This window comes from Oryx dammah, unplaced genomic scaffold (assembly GCF_014754425.2).
Source record: "Oryx dammah isolate SB20612 unplaced genomic scaffold, SCBI_Odam_1.1 HiC_scaffold_2, whole genome shotgun sequence".
NCBI lineage: Eukaryota > Metazoa > Chordata > Mammalia > Artiodactyla > Bovidae > Oryx > Oryx dammah.
In genome coordinates, this window is record NW_024070186.1 from 164,681,417 (window position 1) to 164,708,019 (window position 26,603).

General features: G+C 48.9%; 1 protein-coding gene across 1 annotated transcript in view; it reads left to right on the forward strand.

The window, feature by feature from the left end:
* Window positions 1–14,918: 14,918 nt before the first annotated feature.
* The window catches only part of ABAT (4-aminobutyrate aminotransferase), an 85,726-nt gene continuing 74,041 nt past the window's right edge, over window positions 14,919–26,603 (forward strand). Inside the window, exon 1 of the mRNA XM_040230060.1 lies at window positions 14,919–15,021. The gene's annotated coding sequence lies outside the window, so the exon portion shown is untranslated. The remainder of the gene's footprint in view (window positions 15,022–26,603) is intronic.

The following is a 26,603-nucleotide window of genomic DNA, read 5'->3' on the forward strand; positions in this document are numbered from 1 at the left end:
TCTTTAAGTCTTACCAAGACCTTGAGAGACAGAAGGATCCCCATTTTAAATGTGAGAAATCTGAAGTTCAGAGAGGTTAGCAATTTGCCCACCACCACACTGCTACCATGTGGCGGAGTCAGGCTCCCAGCAGGGCCGTGTTTGCCCCTCATCCCCAGTGTGGTGCCCAGACCAGCAGCCCTGGCAGTGCCATCTCCTGGGAGCCTGTTAGACGTGTAGCAGCAAGCCCAGCCCAGACCCAAGTCAGACCTGCATTGACAAGACCCCAGGCGATTTGTGAACACAGAGCTTTGAGAAGCCTAGCCTTTGAGATTGTACCCTTTTCCCAGGTTCCTATACACAAAAAAACTTCCCTGATTGTTAATCAGCTATACCCCAATACAAAATGTTTTGAATATTAAAAAAATTAAATTTTTAAAAATAAATTTAAAATTGTGAAAAAGAAAAACCTTCCCTGATTGACTTGCCATAATCAAGCAGAGTAGCAGATCAAGACAGGATTCATTTATATTTTGATATGGATTTCTGATATAATTCCACAGTGATAAGAGAACAGACTGTATAATTTCAATACCTTTAGACCATGAAGTTTTTGTACCTTGTTTTATGTCCCTGGATATGTTCCAGTGTCTCCTGGTTTATAGTCTATGGGAACTTGAATTTGTATCTTACTGTTGTGTGAAAATTGTATAAATCTTAATGATGTTGAATTGGTTCATGGTGCTTTTCAGGTCTACTATATCCTTCTACTTTTCTGTCTATTCTAATAGTTTTTGAGAGTTTGATATTGAAACTCCAACTAAAAATCTTAATTTATCTACTTAAATAATTGTAATATAAAATGGAACTATATGTAACTTGAAGAGGAAATAACCTCTTGATGAAAGTGAAAGAGGAGAGTGAAAAGGCCAGCTTAAAACTCAATCTTTAAAAAACTAAGATCATGGCATCCAGTCCCATCAACCCATGGAGAATAGAAGGGGAAAAGGTGGAAGCAGTGACAGATTATCTCTTCTGGGGCTCTAAAATCACTGCAGATGGTGACTGCAGCCATGAAATCGGAAGACAGTTGTTTCTTGAAAGGAAAGCTATGGCAAATCTAAAAAAGCAAAGACATCACTTTTCTGACAAAGGTCCATGTAGTCAAAACTGTGGTCTTTCCAGTTAGTCATGTATGGATGTGAAAGTTGGACCACAAAGAAGGCAGAGCACTGAAGAATTGATGCTTTGAAATTGTGGTGCTGGAGAAGGCTCTTGAGAGTCCCTTGGACTGCAAGGAGATCCAACCAGTCCATCCTAAAGGAAATCAACAATGACTCTTCATTGGAAGGACTGATGCTGAAGCTGAAACTCCAATCCGTCAGCCACCTGATGCGAAGAACTGACTCATTGGAAAAGACTTTGATGCTGGGAAAGATTGAGGGCAGAAGAGAGTGACAGAGGATGAGATGGTTGGATGGCATCACCAATTCAATGGACATAAACTTGGGCAAACTCCAGGAGATGGTGAGGGATAGGGAGGCCTGACATGCTGCCGTCCATGGGGTCGCAAAGAGTCGGACACAAATTGGTGACTGAACAATGACTTTCATCATTTAAAAAAGAGAAAAGGGGAGAAAAAAGACAGGATTTATTAATAATAAGTGTTCAAAACAGAGCACCACCGGTGACTTTCCCAGCAATCCTGGGGACAAGCCTATCAAGGTAACTGACACCAAGTGATAGAGTTGTCGTGCCTTTCACCTGGTGCATCAGGGGACATGCTTTTATGTGCAAACCACTCGGCCTGAAAGCTTCCTCTAAGTGGAGCCTGGAATTAATCTTGATTCACTATAATTCAAAGCATCATCAGATTTTCGCTCCTCGGAGTCTAAATGCACCCTTATCATCACCGTGTTTTACAGCTTTGCTTGAGCTTCTGGAAGTGTCTGTTTGGCAGTGATAGTTCAGAATCATCAGACCTTCGAGATGGTATACTAGGGTAGGGAATTAATCCAGGCCATTGGACTCTTTTTTTTTTTTTTTTTTTTGACATATTCTAACATTTTCAGAAGATATACAGCCCAGGGAGGGGACTTGATGGTTCAGGCCTGCCTGGGAAATATTTGGTAAAACCAACAAACAGGAATGATATGGGCCCAACACTTCTCAAATTCTATGCATGGGAATCACCCACGGTTTTGACAGACACAGTTTCTCAGTCCCAGGTGGGGCTCCATGCTGCAATTTAAACAGGCTCCCAGGTGACGTTGGTGCTTCTGGTCAAGGGACCACAGGTCATCCCTTCTTGAGAACACAGACTCTGGTTGGGCAGAACTGGGTTCAGTCCTAGCTCTGCCATGGACCAGCCAGGTGACCTTGGACAAACGACCTAGTCTGTCTGAGCCTCAGCTTCCTCATCTGTAAAACGGTAAGACTCCCCGTCTTCATGGAGCTACTGCAAAGATGACGGTAGATAAGCCAAGGAAGACGCACCAGAAGACTTCCCGGTGGTCCAGTGGCTGAGAATTCGCCTTGCAGTGCAGGGGACACACGTTCCATCTCTGGTCAGGGAACTAAGATCCCGCGTGTCCTGGAGCAGCTAAGCCCAGATGCCACAGCTGCTGAGCCTGAGTGCCACAACCGCTGAGCCTGAGTGCCACAACCGCTGAGCCTGAGTGCCACAACTACAGTTGTTCCCATATGATTCAATTGCACATGCCACAGCTGAGACCTGACACAGTTGAATAATTAGTTAAATATATATTTTTTTTAATTTTTTAAAAAAGATGAACCAGGGAAGTTTTCCCTAGATGGCAGGTATTGGCCCAATGCAGGCTTGTTGGGGTGGGAGCATTTTTTGTTTGTACACTGTGGCCTGCATGATTTGGTCTGATTGTCCTCGTCTCATGCTGGATGGAATCACCGAGAGCTGTCTCTTCCTATCTGTGTCAGTAAAAGGGGTCCTGGGAATTCCCAGGTATCCCAGTGGTTAGGACTCCGTGCTTTCACTGCCGTGACCCGGGTTCAATCCCTTTTGGGAGAATTAAGATCCTGAAAACCGAGCTGTGCGGCCAGAAAAAAACAAAAACAAAAACAGACACAATAGCTGGACAGAGAGCAAATCTGAAGAGTCACATTATACAGACCTGCCTAAAATCCCAGGCTCCATGTTACACACAAAAGTCACTTTGGAGCACTTGGGTGGCCTTTAAAGAAGGAACAGGAAAGTCACCCTCAGCACCACTGGTAGGGGAGCCTGCTTCCTGGGGAAATGATCTTGGGGTTCAGGTATCTCATACAGTAGCAGTGGCCCCCAAACTTTTTGGCACCAGGGTCGGGTTTCATGGAACAAAATTTTTCCACAGACTGAGGCACTGAGCGAGGGGCGGGGGCTTAGATGGTTTGGGGATGAATCAAGTACATGACATTTGTTGTGCACTTTATATTTCTATTATGATTACATCAGCTCCCCCTGAGATCATCAGGCATTAGTGCCCGGAGGTCGGGGACCCCCGTCACACAGGGTGGAGCTGAAGTGGGATGTCGTGTCTGCCCATCCGTGGTGAGACCCTCGTGTGTGGGGCTGACCAGGCACTGGCAGGCCGATCCTGGCCCTCTGTGACTGGCATAAAGCTCCTTACAGGAGCCCCAGCTCACTGGTCTCTGTCAAGGTGACCCTTAGGCATCTGGGCGCTCAACTGCAGCAGCCGTCCAGGGCGCCCCGGCACTGATCTCCTGAGGAGATGACGGTGCTGTGCATGCTGTGTCCCTTGCCCGCAGCCTTCTAGAAAGCCACACAAGAGTGGTATTAGATCTCAGGAGTGTGACTGCAGGGTCAAGCCCACCTCAGCCACTAGACCAGCACACGGGCTCAGGTGCTGAGCAGGCGGTCACCCCACAGATGAGGGAAGAAGGCAGCAGTTCACCCCTGGTCCCAGCAAGAACCTGGGAGAGGCCCCACATTCGGGGCCGTTTCCCATCTGGCATGGTGGTACAGTGCCCCAAAGCCGGTATCTGTCAGGACTTGCAGATCTGAGCCTGACTAGTGATTCTGCCCTGAAACACTGGATGGTTTTGAAGTCTGCAAACTTTCAAATGATGTTATGGTCTCCTTCTCTGTCTCTCTCTCTCTGGCTTCCCGGGTGGCTCAGCGATAAAGAATCCACCTGCAATGCAGGAGACACGTTTGATTCCTGGCATGGGAAGATCACCTGGAGGAGGGCATAGCAACCTGTCGGGGTCCAGCCCCAGTAGGATCTAGGGGAACCTGAAGGAAAAACGGTGTCGGCAGATGATTTAGAGAGAGAAGGAAAGAGTATTGTAGATAAGAAAATAGAAGAGAGAAAGAGGCTGATATTCCTTGGTTTATACAGAAAGCTAATAAAGTCTTAGAAGCTCAGGCAGATAAGTGAATGCAGGGAGCCTCTGTACTCCAAGGGATCAGCCTGAAAAAGAGAGGGAGAAGGAGAGAGAGAGGGAGAGAGAGAGAATGATTGACGAGGGGAGACCAAGCTGCTTCGGTGAGCGAGGCCCATTTTTTTTTTAATTTTTAAAAGGGTCTTTTATACCTTTACTTGTACATAGAGGGAAATGAAAGATGCAAAGTCATACAGAGTCAGCCCAAACATTACATCTGTTTGGTCTTTATCGAAACCAGGATTTTTTCTGCAAAACTTTCCCATAGACAATGTTGTGTACATTATCTTCTGGCCTTGGAGGCCTGTGGACATTTTATGACCCTCTTTTGATAAAGGCTGAACAACCAGAAAACTTACTTTTCCTTGAAATGTTTTTTCTTTATATTTCTAATCTATGTCAGCCTCAGAAAGTATTAAACAAGTTACATTTCTCAGGGAGCAAAGGTGCAGTGAGTTACAAGAAAGAACCAATTAGCTCAAAAGTCTGATGTGGTTAATTTCAAGGCTACACTTGTTTTTCTTACTTTCCAACTATGTTAACTAATGCACTCCCAGGTGCACAGTGGATAAGAGATATGGGAACTTAGCAACAAGCATTGGCCCAATAATGAAGTCCTACACCAGCACTACTCTAATAACTTTTAACTCTTTAAAAGGCTCTATGTTTTAGGCTTTCCATGCCTCTCACAATTAGGAGGCTGTAAATAATCATAGGCATAGCTGCAAGAGTCTGGATATACCTGCCAAGCAAGCTAGAATGCTAACAGAGGGGGTTTGATTTGAAATATTTTTCTCATGTCCGAGAGACTTATTAGCTATAGCCCTAAGTTGATTTTCTCCGGAGAAAGGTGGTCAGGGATAGCCCCCTGTTAATGTCAGAGGAGTTGGTGAAAGTCATTAAATGGTAAAACAGACAGATTCTGGTTTTGGGGTAGATGCTCGAGAAAGCCTACGGAGCCCGTTGAGTCCTGAAGTCTTGCTTAACAGTTCTCTTCCACATGACCTTGCCATGGGTGGGATCTCCCGTGATGGCTCCCGACAGCAACCCACTCCAGACTTCTTGCCTGGAGAATCCCATGGATAGAGCAGCCTGGTGGGCTACATACAGTCCAAAGGGTTGCAAAGAGTCGGACACAACTGAACAACTAGGCATGCACACATGCAAGGTCTCTCTACCAGCAGACTGAGAAATCGGCCTGATGGCTTTGTGCATTTTAACCCTCTGTTAAAACCACTGACTTCCCTGGTGGTCCAGTGGCTAAGACTTGGAACTCCCAATGCTGGGGTCGGGGGTGGGGGGCAGGTTTGATCCCTGGTCAGGGCGCTAGATCCCACATGCCACAACGAAGGGCCTGCGTGCCATAACTAAAGATCTAGCGTGCTGCAGCAAAGACCCAGCACAGCCAAATAAAATATTTCTAAAATAAAACCGCAAAGGGCGAGGGCAGCCCCTCAGACCAAAAAGACCTGTGGGCTTGGGTGATGGAAGTAGCCCTAAATGCTCACTCCTCTGTCCCCTCACAGGCACTCTTCTCATCAAAACAATCTGGCACCCGGTGACTGTGATTTCTGTGCTGATCAGAAAATACTGATGGATGATTGGAAAGAGCATAGGAATCAGAGAAAGAAACAATTCCACCATTGATGATTACATCCATAGGAATAAACCAATGAAGTGCAGTGGACAAATGAATTAATGGAAAAAAATCAGTCTCTGTTGATTGATAGATGCCTGATCCAAACGGGTCTTGAGTTTGTTTCCCATAGGGAAAGCTTGCTGATTTTAAGCAGCAGAATTATAATGATTAAAATCTAACTTTATTCTTAAGCTGCCCTCTGTATTATGTGTGCGCGTGTGTGTTAGTCACTCAGTCATATCTAACTCTTCGAGACCCCCATGAACTGTAGCTCACCAGGCTCCTCTGTCCATGAAATTCTCCAGGCAAGAATACTGGAATGGGTTGCCATTCCCTTCTTCAGGGGATCTTCCCAACCCAGAGATGGAACCCAGGTCTCCCACATTGCAGACAGATTCTTTACGATCTGAGCCACCAGGGAAGCCTGTCCCATGTTGTAAAATCTTAATTAATTAGAACTCAACCCACTAAACTTGCTTCCCCATCACTTCCAAGGCTCAAGTCACTGGGAGTTAAGCATAATATGGGGACTTGAAAAAAGATCATAGCACAGAAGTCCCTAAACACCTGGGCAGTGAGCAGCCACCTAAAAAGATGGTGACCTCAGAGCATGAGAAAGCCTGAGACAGGACTTCCCTGGTGGACCAGTGGTGAAGACTCCCCCTTCCAGTGCAGGGGGCATGGGTTCAAGCCCTGATAGGGGAATTAAGATCCCACATGCTGCAAGGTGTAGCCAAAATAAATAAAGAGAACTCTTTAAGTTAAAAAAAAAAAGTGAAGATTGTCTTTTAAAAAACATGCTTTAGATGGATCGGGAGTTTAGGATTGACATGTACACGCTGCTATATTTATAATAGATGACAAGGACCTACTTTATAGAGCACAGAGAAAGCCGCTCAATATTCCGTAACAACCTAAATGGGAAAAAGAATTTGAAAAATAATAGATATACGTATATGTATAACTGAATCACTTTGCTCTACACCTGAAACTAACGCAACATTGTTTTTCTTACTAAATTTTGAAAAGTAATTAACACATATTGTTAAGAGGAAGAGATGTGACAGAGAATGGGATGGTTGGATGGCATCATCGATTCAACAGACGAGCAAACTCCGGGAGACAGTGAAGGGGAAGCCTGGTGTGCTGCAGTTCACGCGGTTGCAAAGAGTCAGATGCGACAGAGCAAGTGACCAACAGCAACACATATTGTTAATAAACTATGTTCCAATATTAAAAAGAAAAAAGACCTGAGTAGACTGCTCCTCTGGGAGATTCAGATGAGTGAATGAACTGCTTGGGGACCAGGGCCCCAACCCGAGGTGACAAAGGAGTTCTGAAAGCTCCTTTTCTCCTCCCACCTCGCCTCTGAGCAGGCCCCTGAAGGCCTTTCGCCGCGGGGTGGCGCCCCAGCCTCATGAATCGACTGCAGTGAGGACTCCAGGACACGGTCGTCTGTCCCCTTGGCCACTGGCAGCCTCTCCCAAGCGGACCCCAGGAGCCACGGAGGGACTCTCCACCCAACCCATGCTACATTATTCAATGGCACATGAGTTCCGAGAGCAGCCAGAACCCAGCTAACCCCATACCCTAATTCAGATCAAGCCTGGCTTGCTGGTGGCTCAGATGGTAAAGAATCCGCTGACAATGTGGGAGACCCAGGTTTTATCCCTGGGTCAGGAAGATCCCCTCTGGAAAAATAAATGGCTACCCCTCGTCTTCTTGCCTGCACAGAGGAGCCTGACAAGCTACAGTCTTTGGGGCCACAAAGACAGACATGACTGAGCAACTAACACACCATGGCTCTCATTTATCAGCCCACCAACCCTGAACCCATTTTAGAGGTAGGTAAGCTGAGGCTCAAAGAGCACACACAGGCTGAGGTCACACTACTCTGAAGTAATAGGAGTGGAATCTAAGCCCAGGTCTGCCTGGCTCTGTAGCCAGCATTCTTCCAATTACCCTCTTGCCCAAGGTGAGGACTGTTTTTCTGAAGGCAAGCAGGAATCCTGTGGATCGGAGACTATGTTATGATGTTGTGCTGGGATAGAGCTAAGGGTCTGAAGGCCCTGACTGAGACATGATTCTGCCTCAGGCCTTAGGAAACAGTGGACATGGGAGCCACACAGGACCATTCTTCTGGGGCCAGAGTGTCTGGACCAAGTAATCAAGCTCAGAAATGGGTCCTGTGGGCAGATCAAGGCGTTTCCAGCTTCCAGCTTACCACAAAGAGAGCCTGGAGCTGATGGTTTGGGTGCAGGGGTCAGGGACAAAAGGAACTGAGCCTTCTTCCCCCTACCCTCCTCCGCTGGCCGCTCCTGAAAGGCAATAAAGATTGGTGGCTAGAGCATGGCGCCTGGCGTCTGAACTGGGCTCAAGGCAGCCCAACACTCGTTTCTCTGAACCTCGACATTTGTGTCGCTTAAAGATGGTACTTGATGCATGTAAAGCATGTGGCCCACCACCTGCTTCAGGAGAGGCACAAGAGCGGTGGCCATCATCTTCAGCTCATCACCACTGCCACCACCATCACCAGCATCACTCTTATTAAGTGTCCACTGTCGTATCTCGATTAACCGCCTGTCTCAGTGGGGGTTGGAAACTCCCCAAGCAGCTAATGATGTAAAACCATTTTGCCTAAGTGTTGTTTGACTGACAGGATGGGTTATTTTGGGGAGGAAAAAAAAACCCACTCGAGCTCTTGAGTGCACCGTCTCTGAAAGGTTTCCACGACAACGCACCCCTGGATGTTCCAAGGGGAATGCAGCCACGTGGGGGAAGAGCGAGAATGAAAATCAAGAGATGGGGAGGGGTCCCCCCTACTCCGCCTATTTTTCTGGCTGCATTTGTACAGCAGGATGCTTTACACAGGTTCTCTCTTTTACACCTCATCAGGACCTTCAGGGCTAAGCACTATTACATTTTCCAGATGAAGAAACTGCAACTCAAAGAGATTAAAACTTGCCCAGGGGGTGCTTTCCTGGCCATCTGGCAGTTAGGACTCTGAGATTCCACTGCAAAGGACACAGTTCGATCCCTGGTCTGGGAACTAAGATCCCACATGCTGCCCGGTGTGGCAAAAAAATAAACTTAAGTCTCCCGCATCGGCAGGCGGATTCTTCACCATTGAGCTACCTATGGTGAAGAATCCGCCTGCCGATGCGGGAGACTTAAGTTTATCCCTGATTCAGGAAGATCACATGCCACAGAACATCTAAACCCATGCACCACAACCACTGAGCCTGTGCTCTAGAGCCCAGAAGCTGCAACACCTGAAGCCCGAGTACCCAGAGCCTGTGTTCCTCCAGAGATGCCTCTGCAGTGAGCAGCCCAAGCCCTGTAACTAGAGAGCAGCCCCTGCTCACCACAACTAGAGAAATGCCCTTGCAGCAATGAAGACCCAGCAAAGTCAAAAAAAAAAACCGCACACACAAGAGACTTGCCGTTTGGGGCCAGATAGCTCTTTGTTGCGGCCCATCCTGTGCACCATGGATACTGAGCAGCATCTCAGGCCTCCTTGCACTAGCTTCCAGCACCACCCCCCTCCTCCCCTGCTCATGACAACCCAAACCCGCTCCAGATACACCCAGGCATCCCAGTTGCTGACCCTGGGCTAGGTTAATAGTCTTTCCATACATGTGTAGGACACACTCCATCGGTAAAGCTCTGTCAGAGGACCTGCCTCCTGGGATCCCATGCAGTCGTGTGACTTTGAGGTCTTTTAACGGTGAGGATCCTGGGAACTGGGGTTAAGCCCAGTGCCTGAGCCAGCAGACAGACACGGGAAATCAAGGGGAAACTCAACCATCTAACCTCCTTGCTGGGCAGACACATCTTGCTGGGCAGTACCACCTCTTCTTATGGGCAAGGAAACGGAAGGTCAGGGTTTCCCAGATGTCTCTGCAGGAAGGAATCCACCTGCCAATGCCGGAGACGCGGGTTCGATCCCTGGGTTTGGAAGATCCCCTGGAGAAGGAAATGGCAACCCACTCCGGTATTCTTGCCTGGAGAATTCCATGGACAGAGGAGCCTGGCAGGCTATACAGTCCATGGGGTCACAAAGAGTCAGACATGACTGAGCAGCTAAACAAAAAACAACAGCAAAACTGAGAGTCAGGGAGGAGGAGCGGCCCCCGGGGGTCCCTGGGCCTGTGAGCGGCAGGGCTGGGTGGGCACCCAGTGAGTGGTCTCCACTGTAGCCTCTAAGGGCTCCAGACCTCAAAGATCACATTGGTTCACATGGACCCACCCAGCTCCACTTGCTATGCGGTATCACAGACTGAAGGGTGGGCCGAGGCAGGCAAGGAGGGTCACAGGCATTCCGCTCAGGACCCAGCATGATAGAGGTCGGGCCCTTGGTGACACATAGGACCATGGTGTAGGGGGGAGGGCTGTCACCTGCCTGTGGCTACAGAGGAGAGTGGAGGATATTTCCACATTACATGCTGCAACAAAGATGGAAGTTCCCTCCTGCTACAACCCAGAGACCTGGTGCAGCCAAATAAATATCTTGAAGGAAAAAAAAAGATATTAAGGAGTTCCCATCCTGGGTCTCAAAAGACACTTGCTCCTTAGAAGAATAGCTATGACAACGTAGACAGTGTATTAACAAGCAGCGTCATTACTTTGTTGACAAAGGTCTATATAGTCAAAGCTATGGTTTTTCCATTAACCATGTACAGATGTGAGAGTTGGACTATAAAGAAGTCTGAGCACTGAAGAATTGATGCTTTGAAACTGTGGTGTTGGAGAAGACTCTTGAGAGTCCCTCGGACTGCAAGGAGATCAAACCAGTCAATCCTAAAGGAAATCAACCCTGAATATTCACTGGAAGGACTGATGCTAAAGCTGAAGCTCCAATACTTTGGCCACCTGAAGGGAAGAGCTGACTCATTGGAAAAGATGCTGGGAAAGATTGAAGGCAGGTGAAGGTGGCGACAGAGGATGAGATGGTTGGATGGCATCACCGATTCAATGGTGATGGAAGTTGGTGATGGACAGGGAAGCCTGGTGTGCTACAGTCCATAGGGTCGCAAAGAGCCAGACACGACTTGGTGACTGAACAACAAATCCTGGGTCTCAATCAGCTTCTGGAAGACCCCTGGAGGCCCAGACGGCCCCACAGGAAAACGGTGGGGCCGTGGGAAATGCAAGCAAAGCTAAGGTGAGCAGGGCTTTCTCCACCTGCCAACAGTTTTCTTCACAAGTGTCACAATGAAGCTATTGGAGAACCAGCTTGCAAAGCGCTTGGCTCTAAAAATCCTTCTCACAGGCTCCCCCAAGCAGAAACAAGGCATTGCCTCCCGAATGTCCTATGCCAGGCCCTAACCTGCAGTGATGCTCCTTTACGTAGACGCGTGAATGAATGAACAGATGAATGGAGACGCCGCCGCCCACTTTGTCTCCCCTGATTGCCTCAGACCAGGGCTTGGCAAACTTTTCCTGAAAACGCCAGATGGTAGATATTTTTGGCTTTGCAGGCTGTACGGTCTCTGTCGCAACTGCTCCTCGGCTCTGCCGGGGTAGCACAGAGACAGCCACAGACATCCAGAAGTGGGTGGTGCGGCTATGTTCCAGTAGAACTTCATGCACAATGAAATGTGAATTGTATGCGATTTTCCTCCCATACAAAATCTTCTTTTCATTTTTTTTCTACCATTTACAGTGTAAACCCCATTTTATAGCTCAGATTGCAGGTCATGTAAACGGATGGTGGGTTGCATTTGACTACACTTTTGCTTTTTGTTTTTCATGTTAACTATTTGTTCTTAGTACAAAAGCAATGTGTGTGTGTATATATATATATATATATATATATGACACAAGTAACATGCAGATGAAATAAAATTATAGTCATCCACAATTTGAACATGTAGAGATAACTACTTCTGCTCTACTAGTGGGCATTTATTTTTTCAGTCTATCAATCTATGTATCATCTATATTGGTGATGTCCAGTGTGATAGACAGGAGCTTCCCTGATGGCTCAGCGGCAAAAGAATCCACCTGCAACGAGGGAGACATGAGCTCGATCTCTGGGTAGGGAAGAACCCTGGAGGAGGAAATGGCAACCCACTCCAGTATTCTTGCCTGGGAAATTCCATGGACAGAGGAGCTGTGTGGGCTACGTCCATGGGGTCCTGAGAGTTGGACACAATTTAAGAACTAAATCACCACCACCACCAATGTGTGACTATTTAACTTAAAACAAAAGTTAGATAATATTTTTAAATTCCATTTCACAATCAACGAATGACATGTCAAGCGTTCCATACCTACCTTGGCTGGTGGCTACCATATTGAACAGCACATTTCCACCATCATGGAAGGTTCTATTAGACAGTATTGATTTATCGATATCTATTTAGATTTACCAAAAATAGAACACCAAATAAGCTTTTTTTGGCAAATATCTTTTACCCACTTAATATTTTCAGTAAACCATTCAATATTCAATACCTATGTTTTATTTAATTCCATACCATTCAATATTCAACGTCTATGCTTTATTGGAGGCATCTAATTTCATGCAACAGATGTCCTTTCTGAGTCCCTGTTGTACTCAACTTATAAGTACTTATAAGTTGTTTCCAGATGCTACAAGAAGCAAAATGACAGTAAACCATTTTATCACTAAATTTTAGCACCTTTCATTGTTTTAGGATAAATTCTTAGAAGTTTAACTGCTAGGTCAAAGGGTAAGCTTATTTTTCAGATTTTTTTGAATAGGAATACTCAGTTTCTTCCCAGAAAGGGTTTGAACATTGATATTCCCTACAGCAATTTATGAAATTGTCCACTTCCTTGAAACCTCCACAAATAATGCTAATAATAATAATAAAAACAAGGCCATTTTGGTAGATGAAATTTTCCATCTCTTTAACTTGTCTTTCTTTGGCAAACCTTCCTTCCTTCCATATTTACTGAGCATTTTATTTCTTTGGACAGTAAAAGGCATTATCTGCATGGCTTGGGTTTTAAGGAAAAATGTATAATCCAGGCCTCATAAAGTTCTGCAAGGTGACAGCATTAACATACCAAAGAGACTGGCAAAGCTCTCGATTTTAGCAGAACTGTGGTTCGGTGGTATGTTCTATCTGTTTCTTTGTAGTATTCTTCGTTTGGGGCTGCACTGGGTCTTCGTTGCTGCACTCAGGTTTTCTCGAGCTGCAGTGAGCTGGGGCTACTCTCTAGTGGTGCAGTGGCTTCTCACTGCAGTGTCTTCTCTAATTCTGGAGCACAGACCCTAGAGCTCGCAGCCTTCAGTCGTTGTAGCCCACGGGGTTAGTCGCCTCTCGGCATGTGGGATCTTCCCAGAGCAAGGATTAAACCCCTGTCCCCTGCATTGGCAGGCAGGTTCTTAACCACTGGACCACCAGGGAAGCCCTCCTTTGTACTACTCTCATGTATTGTTTCTTTTGGTCCCTGTAGTCACAGACCACACTAGAGGGCACATGGTTTGTTCGGCAGTTTTTAAATGTATTCATTCGCTTTGGCATGCTCAGTTGCTTTAGTCTTGTCCGACTCTGTCACCCCATGGACTGTAGCCCGCCAGGCTCTTTTGTCCATGGGATTATCCAGGCAAGAATACCGGAGTGGGTTGCCATACCCTCTTCCAGAGGATCTCTCCAACCCAAGGATAGAACCTGAGTCTCCTGTGTCTCCTACATTACAGGTGAATTCTTTACCCACTGAGCCACCTGGGAAGCACCGCCCCCCCAACTTTTTTTTTTTCTTAATATTTATCTTAATTCCCAGGACTATAGTCCTGCTCACCTAATCGGATATAGGGCAGCCTGGATTCATGGAAGGCAGGAAGGAAGGACCTCAGGGTTTTGCAAGATGCAAACAAAGGAAATAGTTACCTGATCAGGCTGAGTGGGGAAACCCAAGCTGTATTCTTTCTTGGCATTTTTAATTCTGGAACAGCTATTCATCATGAACTCTTGGTGAGCTCTTGTTGTTTTCTGATGGGTAGTTTCCTGTGTCTTTGATTTTACCATTGAACCAATGCATCCTCTTTCCAGATACCTTTAGAAAGCTACTGGGCCAGCAGTTATGCACACTTAAGTATTAGCTAGTGTTCATACAGCACTTTAATTTTTGTAAAGGCAGCTTCATCACATCTACCCTCTCACTTGTGCTCGTGAAGGAGGTGTTATCACTGCTGTCTCCACTTACTGTTGAGGATCAGAGAGGCAGAGTGACCTGCCCGAGAACATGCAGCAGAAACCACGGACTCCTATAGTCCAGTGATTTTTGCACTACCCCAAGGATGCACTAGCTCGGAGGTGTTAAATGAATGGCAGCTCAGAGAGCTGAGAGCGAGAAGACCCTGAGCACTTGCCCGGAGGGAGGGTGTGCGTGGGCGGGGTGGTGGTGGTAGGTGGAGGGGGACTCTATGCTTTTTCGCCCTCTCTTTCTAACGGAACTTTGTCTAACTCTGAATCTAGGCTTCCCGGAGCCAGAAATCTAAGGCTCATGGTGCAGAGGGGGCAGCTACACACGTCTGCAGCCCCCAGTATCCAGAAAAGGGGCAGGGGGCAATTAAGGTCTAGGTTAAACCTGCCTATAGAGCCTCTCCACCCCGCCCCCCATTTCAGAGACTGGCTCCCCACATCCCAGCTCGGCTGGGGATCCTCGCCGCCCGCGGTCACAATCCGGCTCCTCCATCCCGGCCCTCGCGGCCCCTCCTCCGGGCCCCAGGCTCCTCCGCCCCCGGGAGGCCGGACTCTGCCCCCGGCCCGCCTTCCCCCGCCCTCCCGGGGGCGGTGGCCCGTGGCGGGCGCGCTCATTGGCGGTGGCGCGCGCGAGGGCCGGGACCCGCAGCGCTGATTGGCCAGCGCGGCTCGACGGAGCCCAGGAGCCCGGCGAGTCGCTGGGGGAAGCGGGGCAGAGAAGGGCGCCGCCGGAGCGCAGGGCGCCGATCGCTCAAGTCGCAGCCGGGCAGATCGGAGTCCGCACATTGGAGCAGAGGCCTGGAGGTAAGGACCTGGCGCCGGGTCGCATGAGGCGAGCCCTTGCGCGCTAGCTGAGATGGAATCCTTCGGCCCTGCCCCCCAGGGAGCAAAAACGGGGCATCTTCTCTTAAGAGACCGAGCCCTCCTCTTTCCGAGACGCGGGTCCCTCTGTCCCGAAAAGAGGGAGCCGTCCACCGTCCAGAGAGCAAAATAGTTTCCTTTTCCCTTCGGATATGGGCCCTGCCTTCCTGGCCCCCCGGCTCTAGAAATAAGATTGCTCTCCCCACATTCCCCCTTGGAATGGAACGTGCTTCCCTCCGCCCCCAAAGTGGGTTCCAGCCTCCCCGGGTTTCTAGGGCCCATCATTTCTCGGGAACGCATGCCTCTACCCTAAAAAACTAAGTTTGGATTCTTCTCCCCACCCTCCCTTCTCAGCTCGGAGATAACGGGTGCTTCCCCCAGGAGGGAAAATAAGCCCCTCCCTAAAAGAAGGATATCGCTGGCCAGAGACGCTGCATGTAACCCTCAAATGCAATCAGACCTCCGTGTAACCCTCCCCCCCCCCCGCAACTCAGAAACTGGACTCAATTCCCTATCTCCCCCCGCCCCAACCCCTCTTCATCCATCAGAGAGAGAAGATTGATTGCCTTGAATACCTTTACATTTAAGGCATTTGGGAGATTACTCCTCTTTCTCAAGATGTAAGAGGAGGGGTTTTCACATTCAGAAACAGTCACTCGTCTGGACCAAGCCACACACCTCAGCCCACCCCTTTAACCCTTTTGCACAAATCCCATCCCATTAACTACCACCCTACCCTGTCCCATCCCTCCCACCTCTCTACTCCACCTAATCTCATCTCTCCTCAGAGATAAGAGCAGAGATTGAGGCTTAATAAGGTTTAGAAGACTGAAACCCTTAGAACTGGGCTCCTCAGGCTAGAGATCATACCAGAGCCTCCAAACTGCCAGCAGAGATGGCCTCTGAGGCAGCAGGACCAGTGAGGACCGCCCCCCCCACACACACACACATACACAAAGGACTGTGTTCCAAATATCCTCCCCTGAGACAGACCAACCCCTCTCCTAGAGAAGAGGGTGTCCATGCGGAGAGAAGGGCCCGCATTTGCCTCCTGGGGCTCCCCCTTTCTAGCTCCTGTGGACATTGCTCGGTGGAATTCCCTAGGCCCTTAGCCAAGAGAGATGCTTGTAGGAGCCATCCATCGGACTGGCTCCAATGAAGCTGGACTGAGGGACAGGTTGATGGTGACCTGATGGGGGCAGGGAACCGCTTTGATCCGGCGGGTCAGAGTAAGGGGTGGCAGCAGAGGAGAAAAAGCAAGGAGCTTTGCTTTGGAGCTGCAGCTGAGAGGTGGAGAAAGGAGAAGTGTGTGTCCCAGATGCCCAAAGAGGTCAGCCCCGAAAAGAGAGAAATGGCGATACCTGGAGACCTTAGACCTCCCAGGGACTTGAGACCAAAGATCTTGCTCCTTCATTTGACAGTTGAACAAGCAGAGGCACCAAGACGGGAAAAGACTTGCTCAAGGTCACCCAGCCAGTGGGTGGCGAAGCTGGTCACAGTCTCTCTGGGACTCGTGGACCGGCAGGGTCCGGAATACTACCTCCCGTCCTCACATTTAGAACCAAGGTGGTTGGGCACCAGGCTCCCCACTTGTCAGAGGTGGTGCAGAGGCTCCGCCAATGTCATGCAGCTAGGAGGGGACACAGCTGGAACTCGGTGCTGCCCCCCAGCAGGCCGCTGTGTAGGATCCATTCCCAGGCCCCTGCACTTCCCTGCTCAGCCCGTGGCATCTTTTTATTGAGCCAACTGTCAAATCTAGGGTTGCCAGAATCCGAATGGACTCAGGATGGCAAGTGAGATCAGTTGTATTAGTCTGGAGCTGCTGCTGCTGCTGGAGTATCTGTTGCAGGCGAGGCTTGCTCCAGGCTCTTTGGACAGCACCCCACCCCCAACCCGCAATGGAAGTCACAGCCCCTCCCTCCAGGGCCCCCTCCCTCTCCATCCCTGCCTTTTCCCTGTGACCCCAAGTTCTCTGCTGCCATCTCCCACCCTAGCTCAGAGCCTGCTTCTTTTCCTGAGGCATTGAACCCCCACAGAGCAGCAGTAACCAGGTCCCTACAGATGGGAGGGTCTTGAGATGGGGACTCCCCCCTGCCTCCAGCTGAGGGCTTGGCAGTGCTCCAAGTTGGAGCAGGGATCCAAGTTCAAGGTGCCAAGGTGAAAGTTCACAGTATGAGGGAGAAGCTTGGTGCAGTGGGGGTTGAGGGATCCATCTCTGGCCCCTCTATTCAGGGTCAGAGCCCAGATTTGCTACTTAGTATGTGTCTTGGTGGAATGATTAACCTCTCTGCAGCTAATTCCCTTAGTGTACTTATTAGGGTAAAATGAGTTCGTCCTGGTAAAGTACATAGCATATGGCAAGTGAGGGGAAGCAGTGATTATGACAAGTCATAAAACCTCTAAACCTGGGTAGGGAGCTTATGCTTTTAGGTAAGACTTATGACTCCCAATGTAGATCATCTGTCAGGCAGCGAACAGTCAGCTCTTGCTTGGAGACTAGGGTGGTGTCTTCCCAGAGAGATGGTACGGGATGTGGAATGCACCCCAGACCCTAAAGTCAGATGGAGCCGGGGATCTACTGTTACCGCTGGCTGGGCAATGTTGGGCAGGTCATCGCCTCTCTGAGCCTCAGTTTCCCCATCTTCAAATTGGGCTTGTTGGTGGGGGGAGAGGCTAGGCATCAGATAAGAGATAGGTCTAAAGCAGGGTTTTCTTTTTTTTAAATCATCAACAGTGTTGCCACTTGGGGCCGGATCATTGTGTTGCCAGGGGCGGGGGAGGGGGGCTGTCCCATGCATTGTAGGGTGTGGAGCGGCATCCTTACCCTCTACCCAATTAAAGCCAGTTGCAACCATTTCTAGTGATGGCAACTAAAATCATCTCCAAGCATGTCCTCTGGGGGAGCAAAATCCCCCTCCCCGCATTGAGAACTGCTGGTCTAATGTAGATTCTCCACTCATAGTGGATGATTGATATTAGGAGGGCATCCTTCTTACCCAGGCTCCTCGTTCCACTTTGTGCATCATAGAGGTCATGTGTCAACTGCTGAGCCTCCTAATGTTGAAGGCATTATTAACCCCTCACATTTCAACAGGAAAATCCAGAGCACCTCCATGTGCGTTACTGTAGGCTTCCCATTTTACAGGTGAGCAAACTGAGGCCGACGGAGGTTAAAGGACTCTGCTAACAGCATTACCCCCATCCCTGCTAGAAGTCAAATCAACTGTCCCTGCTGGAAGTCAAAGACAGTTTTAGAAATAACCTAGTTCTGGAGCCATCTCAGTTCCTTTAGCAGAATTTTAACTGCATGCTCTGGGGCCCAGCCATCCCATGGCTAAGAAAGAATCTTCTGTAGAAATGCTAGGCCAAGAAAGAATCTCCTGTAGAAATGCTGGCCAATGCAGGAATGTTCACCCAAGGGCTTGGCAATCCAAGATGGGAGGGGGTTACATTATGTGGAAAAATGAGCCGTCTTTTTAGGAGAATGGGGTGGAACTATGCTCCTGACCTGGAGAGATCTCTAAGACATCATTTAGTGAAAATGATAGTCACAGGATCGATATATAGGTATTTTAGTGAGTATATGTACATACATATAGGGAAGCGAGAAACATGAAAGGGGCCGCTCTGTGTGTGTGTGTGTGTGTGTCTGTGTGTCTGTCTGTCTGTCTGTCTGTCTGTCCATGGGGGAGGAAGAGGAAACAGGATCCTTTAGCCAGCTTACCATGCATTAAAGGTGAGCCAGGCACAGCCCCAAGAGGTTGAGACTTGCTCAGAGTCCTTTAGCCACAAAGATGGCAGGGGATGACTGCATCCCGAGTTCTGCAGGCCAGGCTGGGGCTCTTTCAGCTGCCTGGCCCCCAGGAAAGAGAGGCAGGCAGGGTCTGAGGACTGGACATTCCTGCACACCCACTCCCTCTTTCCTGGAAAGTGGTCATGCCAGCAGCTGCCAGTGACCGGAACTCAGGCCTTTGAGCTTCCTAAGAGTTCTGGAGCCAGGAGACAGAGATCTGAGGCCTCATGTCACCCTTCCGCCCTGCCCACAGGGGATTCTTATCACCAGCATCCTGGTGGGGCCTGAGGTCACACTGACCAGAGCTGAACTGGGCTTCCACCAGCATGAGGGGGGCTTCCCTGGTGGCTCAGATGGTAAAGAATCCACCTGCAATGCGAGAGACCTGGGTTCAATCCCTGGGTGGGCAAGATGCCCGGAGAAGGGAATGGTTACCCACTCCAGTGTTCTTGCCTGGAGAATCCCATGGACAGAGGAGGCTGGCGGGGCTACAGTCTGTGGGGTCGTAAAGAGTCAGACCCGACTGAGCCCTAACACTTCCACTTCCCTTTTTTCCTCGCATCATGACAGCCTAGGCCGTGGCCATTCTGTTGTTAGTGTCACATTTTCCCATCTTTAGAAGGTGAAAGAAAGGAAAGAAGGAAGGCATAAAGAAAGAAAAGAAGGAAAGGGAGAACAGGCGGAAGGCAGACGGAGGTGCAATGGGAGAACGCAGCTCTGGGTTACTGTGAGGACTGGCTGAAACCCCTGTTCAAGCCCCTGGTACCTAGCCCCTCTTCAGCAGTGTGAGCCCTGCTCTCCCCATCTCTCTCTCCTTGTCTGCCCTCCTTGCCAGGCAGCCCGGGACAAAAGCATCGTGGGTGGCAGCTGGGGGGCCTGAGGGCTTCCAGAACGCCCGGCTGGCTGAATCACCACCCGCTCCCCGCTGCATCCCTGCAGAAGGCCCAGGAGGTGGTTCTGAGCTGTGTGTCCTCCTTTGTCTCTACCACGTCTGACTAGCCTCGCTTTCCTAGAGGCACCAGGCATTTTAAACTGTCTTACCCATCCCAGGAATGGCATCGCCTGATACAGCCTCTAATCACACACTCTGTCTTGGGGTCGACTTCCCAAGGGCAAATTGCACTCCTCCTTCAAAAGCTGTCTCCGTGACCCTTCCCGCCTCCAGCCTCCGCCCAGCGGGGATCCGTTTATCCTCAGAACTGAGCGCTTAAACATCCGAGGCTTCCTTGGGTCTGTGACTGTTGGCTGGGTTTCCTCCCCATCTGTATCCCTGGGGAGTAGACATACATTCGAGTCTCTTTCACTTCCATCCTGAATGCAGAGCACCGTTCCTGGCACACAGTAGACACTGGATGAGCGTTTACGGCGCAGTGTGTGCAAGAGAGTGCTTGTGTGCTCATTCATGTCCGACTCTTTGCGACCCCATGGACTGTAGCCCACCAGGCTCCTCCATCCATGGGACTCTCCAGGCAAGAATACTGGAGTGGGTTGCCATTTCCTTCTCCAGGGGGCCTTTTCCCAACCCAGGGTTTAAGCCAGCGTCTCTTGCATCTCCCCCATTGACAGGCGAATTCTTTATCACTGCACCACCTGGGAAGCCCCAGGTGATTAAAAAAATGTGTATGGGATCTTAGTTCCCTAACCAGGGATCAAACGCATGTCCCCTGCATTAGGAGTAGAGAATCTTAACCACTGGACTGCCGGGTAAATCCCTTAATAATTTTAAAAGGTACAATTCAGTGACATTAAGTACTTTCACAATATCGTGCAACTATCACCTCTCTCTAGTTCCAGAACTCTTTTATCATACCAAAAGGAAACCTTGTCCCCATGAAGCAGTCACCCTCCCTTCCCCCAGCCCCTGCCAACCATTCGTCTGTCTTCTGATTCGATAGATTTGCCTGGTCTGACTACTTCATATAAATGGCATCATCCAACATGTGGCATATTGGTCTGACTTCTCTGCGGTAGCATGTATCAATACTTTGCTCCTTCTCATGGCTAAATAATGTTCTATTGTGTGGATTATAGACCAGTTGGTTTATCCGTCTGTCAGTTGAGGGACACTTGGGCTTCCGACTTTTGACGGCTATTGAATGATGCAGCTGTGGACGTGTGTGGACAAATTTCAGCTTGAAGATCTGCTTTCCGTTCTTTGGGGAGTGGAACTGCTGGGTCCCATGGTAGCTCTTTGCTTAACATTTTGAGGAACCGCCATGCCAGACTCCACCATTTTACAAGCCCACCAGCAATGTGCGAGGGTTCCAATGTTTTCCACATTTTTGTCAACACTTGTTATTTTCCGATTACTAGTATTACAATGTATTACCTTATTCTAATGGATATGAAGCAGTATTTGATTGTGGGGGGTTTTTTAATCTTTTTTTCTTACTTTTTCTCACTGTGGTTTTGATTTACGTTTCCCTAATGGTTAGTGATGTTGAACATCTTTTCATGTGCTAATTGGCCTTTTATGTATCTTCTTTCGGGAAAGGTCCATTTAAGTCCTTTGCCCATTTTTGAATTGGGATGTTTGTCTTTTTGTTATTGTTGTTGCAAGAATTCTTTATATACCTAAGTACATCTTTGTCTTGCTATTTCCTCTAGCATTTAAACATTCACTTAGCTCCTGGGGGTCAGGCCCTGTCTTCTGAGTTTGGGATGTCAAAGTGACTATAGTACAGTTCCTGCCCTCAAGGGGTTCCTAGTTTAGAGCAAAGTCTTTTTTTTTTTTTGCCTCACTTTGCAACTTTCAGAATCTTCATTCCCCAACCAGGAATTGAACCCAGGCTCCAGCATTGAAAACACCAAGTCCTAACTACTCAACCACCAGGGAATTCCCAGAACAAAGTTTTTTTTACAACACTATTGCCACGGCTGGGGTGGGGTGGGCATGGAGGCGGGTGGGGTGTCCTGTGTACTATGGGATGTTCAGCAGCATTTCTGGGTTTTATCCCACTCAATGCCAGTAGCACACTTACCTCCCAGTTTTGACAAGCAATAATGTCCCCAGACATTGCTAGATATCCCCTGGCTGAGCATCAGTGGTTTAGAAGCTTAGACAGGCATGTCTAGCTACAACTTCTTGTGCCTAACAAGATGCCTAGTGGGCATTCACAACTTATCTGTTGGATGTTGGACGGGTGGGTAGATGGATAGATAGGTGAAATAATGAATGCAGTTTACAGGGTCTGGACATGTGCCTGAAAGTCGACTATGTGAAACAAAACATTGTTCTTCCAACTGGAATATTGTACCCCTTTCTGCCTAGCACAATAATTCTCAGACTTGCACATCAGAATCCCCTGAAGGATGTATTAAAACAGAGATCAACAGGTCCCACCACCAGAATTATCACTCTGTTGAGTCACCGGCCTGGCAGAATTCTCCCAACCTGGTTTCCATGCCCCTTGGGAACCCTGCACCCAACTACCCCGTCTCGCCAACCTGTCCATCCTCGGAGTCTCATAGTCTTAACTGCCAGCCTCTCCCACTTGGGCACTAACATTTATTACTTTGAACTATCAGCAACCAGGGCTTCCCCAGTGGCTCAGTGGAAGAATCTGCCTGCAATGCAGGAGATACAGGAGACGTGGGTTCGATCTCTGGGTCAGGAAGATTCCCTGCAGGAGAGAATGGCAGCCCATGCCAGTAATCTTGCAGGGAAAATCCCATGGATAAAGGAGCCTGGCAGGGTACAGTCCGTGGAGTCACAAAGAGTCGGACACGACTGAAGCAACTGAACACACATCAGCCCCCTATTGGTTATCTGTCTTTCAGCCACTGCTCGGAGTTCCTGCAAAGCTGGGACGCACTGTGTCCTGGCATCTTGCTGCTCAAAGTGTGGTCCAGCACCCAGTGGCATGACATCACTGGGGAGCTGGGGGGAAAATGCGGGCGCTTGGGCCCCACCCAGCATCCTACAAAATGCAGTCTGCTGTTTAACACTATCCTGGTGGGACGAGGGGCTTCGTGTGCACCTTCAGGTCGTTTGGGAAGCTTGTCCTTGGCCATCTCTGTAACCTCACAACTCAGAGCTAACCCCTGTAGCTTCGCTGATGTGTTACCTTGACAGCTTCTGTTATACTGTAAATGGTGGCTGAGCCGGAACATCATTAGGGTATTACTAGCCATCCATATCTCCGCTTGATGTATTTTATCTCTTGGAATGCCTGAACTGACCTTGCTTCACCCATTGGAAAGCCAGAGGGGTGGCGTCTTGCTCAAGGTCAGGCGATGACCATAAAGCAGAACGGAGAGATGGCCATCCGTTCCCTAGAGGGGAGCAGTTGAAACGCCACGGTTACGACACATGAAAACACAGAGCAGAAGGGTAGCGTTCGGAGGCTGCTGGGGTGCTTTTCACATGTGGAGAGCTGGGAGATGATTTAAAAGTAGGCCAAAAATAGGAACTGAAATGGTATTTTTAAATTAATTAATCTGTTTTTGGCTGTGCTGGGTCTTCGTTGCTGTGCGGGTTCTCTCTAGTTGCGGTGTGCGGGCGTCTCATTGCGGTGGCTTCTCTTGTTGCAGAGCAAAGGCTCCAGGGCGCATGTGGGCTCAGGACTTGTGGCTCTGAGACTGGGCTCACAGGCTCAGGAGTTGTGGCTCACGGGCTTAGTTGCCCCGTGGCATGCAGAGTCTTCCTGGACCAGGGATCGAACTCGTGTCCCCTGCATTGGCAGACGGATTCTTAGCCACTGGACCACCAGGGAAGTCCCGAAATGGTATTTTTGTTCATTTATTCAGCCAGTGTTTGTTGAGTACTTTGTAGATGTCAGACATTGGCATCCCATGCATGGTATTAACAAGGAAAACAAGGTCTCCCTCTTAGTGGCTTCTGTCTAGGTGGGCAGTCGAGCAATCTGCATTCATTCATTCCTAAGTGAACGTGCCTGCTTGTTGTACAACTCCCACTTGTCTTATACACTAATGGTAGGGTGTGTGTGTGCATGGTAAGAAGAGACAAACACCCAGCTTCCACGCCAGAGGATCTTCTAGGCTAGCTGTCTGGAGGTGCTGTGTGCGCTAAGTCACTTCAGTCGTGTCCGACTCTTTGCGACGCAATGGACCATAGGCCGCCAGGCCCCTCTGTCCATGGGATTCTCCAGGCAAGAATACTGGAGTGGGTTGCCATGCCCTTCTCCAGGGGATCTTCCCAACCCAGGAATCGAACCAGAGTCTCTTATGTCTCCTGCATTGGCAGGCGGGTTCTTTCCCACAAGTGCCACCTGGGAAACCCAGCTATCAGGGAACAGGCCCATAAACAACCAATCAGAGAGAAGAGTACCAGGAAGGTGGGAGAAGATAGAGAAGGAAGAGGTTCTCTGTCTCTGTACCTGGGCATGCTGGGAAAGAAATTTCTGGAGGAAAAGGCAGAAAAGACAGGGAAGATATTCTCAACAGATAGAACACAAACAGGGGCTCACAGACTTCATCGAAAACTCTTAAAATCTTCAGGAAAAAGTAAAAAGGGGGGTAGTGATAAAACTGACTCCCTTAGAGATACAAAGATGAACACTTAATGATTCTGTAAAGCTCATTCAATGAAAGAATCAAGCAGATGTTGGAAGAGGTTCAAAGGAAAAGTCAAATAAAGCACAGTTGTCTGTGGAATAAAGGAATGGTGAAATGCATTGCAAATGGAGGCAAAAAAATGACTGGACAAGACAGAATTGGCTCCTCTGTGAGATTCCTGGGCTTCCCAGGTGACTCACTGGTAAAGAATCGCCTGCCAATGCAAGAGACTTGGGTTCGATCCCTGGGTTGGGAAGATTCCCCTGGAGGAGGAAATGGCAACCCATTCCAATATTCTTGCCTGGAAAATCCCATGGACAGAGGAGGCTGGCAGGCTACAGTCCATAGGGTTGCAATGAGTTGGACCAACTAAGCAGCTGAGCATGCACACACACATCAGATTCCTACAACTTAGAAAGAGTTGGAAAAAAAAAGGAAAAGCTTGAAGATAATGTAATGAACAAGGCTAGAATCAGATATCTTAAAAGTTTGTGTGGTATGTAAACAATGCATGGTTTTCCATTGAGATGGCTTTTTTAATAAAAAAAAAAATGTTCAGAGGATGGGGGAAGTGTTTGGCAGAGGCTCCCCCGGGTGGATGGCTAAGAAGAGGGGAGCTGTGAGAAGGCTAGATCATAAACAGCCTGGTGGCCCTTGATGCTGAGTTTAGACTTGACCCAGAGACCCCTGGGGAACCTGGAAGGGTTTTAAGTAAGGAGGTGACCTGATTTGATTAGCACTTGAGAAATACTCTTCAGGAAGCTTCATGGAGAGTGGACTGACTGTAGGAGGAGCCTGTTTGTTAGAAGGTGGGGGCTCAACAGATTTTTTTTTTAAAGGGCAGATAGTAAATATTTGAGGCTTTGTGGGCCATGAAGCTATAGTCACAACCACTCGACTGTACCGTGAAATGTAAATGAATGGATGTGTTTGTGTGCTAATAAAACTTTATCTACACAAACAGGCTGGGGGGGCCGGAGGTCTCCCGCCTCCCAACCAGTTTGTCAATCGCTGACCTAGAGCTGCTAGAGCTGTCCATGGTTTTAACAGGCCTCCTGTATCCCTTTCTCTAGATGTTTAGAGTCTACCGGCAGCTATTGGTCAGGCTTTCCTGATGGCTCAGCCCCTGTTAGTGGGAGCAGGGACAACGGTCCCCTAACTTTGCTGCGTGTGGGTTCCCTGAGGGAATCAGACAATCGTGGGGGCGGATCCCTGGCCTTTCAGCAAAAGCTTTCAGGACCTCGAAGCTCCTTCAGGGCGAGACTGGCTGAACAGCCTGTTAAAGCAGCCAAAAGAGCAAGCCACCACCACCTCAGCAGGGCCATTCCCATGCGAGATCAGAGCCTGCCTCCCTTCTCCTTGCCCAGAGCTGTAAATAGCTCTCTGCTGGCTTTGCAAGCCGAGCGCCGTTCTGGGGACAGGCTGGAAATGAGCACACGAGGAGCATTTGTGCAAATTACTGCCTGCATGCGGATCTGCATGGCTGGCATTCTGCCCCAGCTGTAAGTGCACAGTCCTCCCAGGGGCTGAAAATGGGACTCAAAGAAGAGCCACCCACAGAAGAGCATGGATACCACCACCTAGGGTCAGGGTCCCAGAGGCAGCCAGGGCTGGGCTGCCAGGGTGATGATCAGCTTCAGGGACAAGAGGAGACATTCAGAGGACCCTGGACAGACTCTCAGCTTAGGCTCTGTCCATCCTATTGCAACAGCCCATAAACACTGGCAGCTCATATTTGCCGAGCATTCAGCGGGTGCTAGGGCTGTTCTGAGGGTGTATTTGCTCATCTCATTGCTCGTAACAACCTAAAGAGGAAAGACTGATCATGTTTCAGAGGTGGGAAATGCAGGCTCAGAATAGATGATTGACTTCAGGCTCTCATAATAAAAACATCAAGTCTAGAGAGAAACCCAGGCATACAGACCATCTGCTAATACTAAGCCCCATGGATGCCGCTGTTCTCTCTGGCCTCAGTTTACTCATCCATCCGTGGGAATAATCTTGTCTTATCCTTTGATGATCACAACAGAGTTTGCGAAGACCAGCTCTGATGGCAAATGAGAAAGCAGTGTTCGAAAGTCCAAAATGCTGAATAAAGCTAGTGGTGAGTGGGTTCAAAGTTCCAAGCGCTTCCAGAGGCAGCCAACAACTTGGATCATTTGCAGTAATTGATCAGGTTCAATCCTGTGCAGCCCCTTGACATCCTGCTATGGGC